Source organism: Mus musculus, chromosome 2, assembly GCF_000001635.26.
Source record: "Mus musculus strain C57BL/6J chromosome 2, GRCm38.p6 C57BL/6J".
Taxonomy (NCBI): domain Eukaryota; kingdom Metazoa; phylum Chordata; class Mammalia; order Rodentia; family Muridae; genus Mus; species Mus musculus.
The window spans coordinates 32,755,934-32,757,025 of NC_000068.7; positions in this window are offsets into that span (position 1 = coordinate 32,755,934).

Here is a 1,092-nt window from a genome sequence, read left to right on the forward strand (position 1 = left end):
GGACCCCCTCTCCTTGGATTTATATTAGTCTTTAGCGTGTAGTAGTAGCTGGTAAGAAAGAGCAATACTCATTTACATATATATGCAAATTTTTTTAAGCTCTGAGAAACTTTTATTAGGGTTTAAAAGAAAAACCCTGGGGCAGGCAAGCTTTAAATCTCAGATGCTGCCTGGAGGAGGAGGATGGAGAAAGAAAAAAAGCCATGTCATTTGGATTAGTTGACAAAGAGGCTAGCCTCGCGATAGTCAGAGAGGGCTTTAGGGAGTGACACCCAAAGTGTTAGAGAGGTGTGCTTAGAAAAAAGAAGGGGCCGGGCAGTGGTGGTACACACCTTTAATCCCAGCACTCAGAGGCAGGCAGATCTCTGAGTTTGAAGCCAGCCTGCCTCAGAGCTAGTCCAAGGACAGCTGGGGCTACACAGGGAAACCCTGTCCCGAAAAGACAGAGACAAAGGAAGAAAAGTAAAAAGCACACTTTTGGAGTTCCTTAGACTTGTGAAGCTGCATCACTGCCTTTTGATTTACTTATTTATCCATTTTGTGAGTGTGTGTGTGAACTCACGCACGTGTAGAGAGGTTCAAGGACAATTTGCAGGATTGGTTCTTGATTTCCACCAGGTAGGCTCTGGGGATTGTACTCCGGTCTTTAGGCCGGTTGGCAAGTGTCTTTGCCTACAAAACCAGCTTTTTTTTGGGGGGGGGGGTTTGAGACAGGGTTTCTCTGTGTAGCCCTGGCTGTCCTGGAACTCACTCTGTAGACCAGGCTGGCCTCGAACTCAGAAATCTGCCTGCCTCTGCCTCCCAAGTGCTGGGATTAAAGGCATGCACCACCACGCCCAGCTCACAAAACCATCTTGAAGGTTCTATTTTCTGAGCCAAAAACACTTTATGTGACCACATCTCATTGAGCTGACCATCCCTGGGTATAGAGTAGGTACTGTTGCATCCCATGTAAGGCGCCTGCCTGACACTGGCAGAGACATTCTCAAAAGGCGGTTGTGAGCACTCTTCCGTCACATTTTTAAAAAGAGCTTGGAAAAGGCTCTCAGGAAAGTGTAAAGTCCGGCTCAAGTTTTTGTTATTATGTTGTTT